Genomic DNA, 387 nt, shown 5'->3' on the forward strand with positions numbered 1-387 from the left:
ACCACAGGCGACCAACTTTTTTCGTGTTCGGCTCGTTTACATTTCGAGCTTAAAAATTTGTTCGTGTTCGGCTCGTTAGACTTAACGAACAAGCCGAACACGAGCTCTTCACAAACAACGAGCCAAATTAACAGCTCTACGTACAACAAAAAGCAATTTTATTTTTTCGTCATCGTCAAAATGCCGAATTTCCCCTGCTTTTGTGCTGCCACCGAAAGCAATATAGTAATAATATTGCAACATAGTAATAATAAGGGTTATAATAATCTTTTTTAATACAACTAAATAGTGCTAAAAAGTTTAAAAATATTTATTCAAATGGTAGGATGAATTTTAGCAACGGTAATTTCAACTTCTAGGAAAAGGAGAAGTTGAATGGTTTATTGT

This window comes from Phalaenopsis equestris, unplaced genomic scaffold (assembly GCF_001263595.1).
Source record: "Phalaenopsis equestris unplaced genomic scaffold, ASM126359v1 Scaffold000054, whole genome shotgun sequence".
Classification (NCBI taxonomy): domain Eukaryota; kingdom Viridiplantae; phylum Streptophyta; class Magnoliopsida; order Asparagales; family Orchidaceae; genus Phalaenopsis; species Phalaenopsis equestris.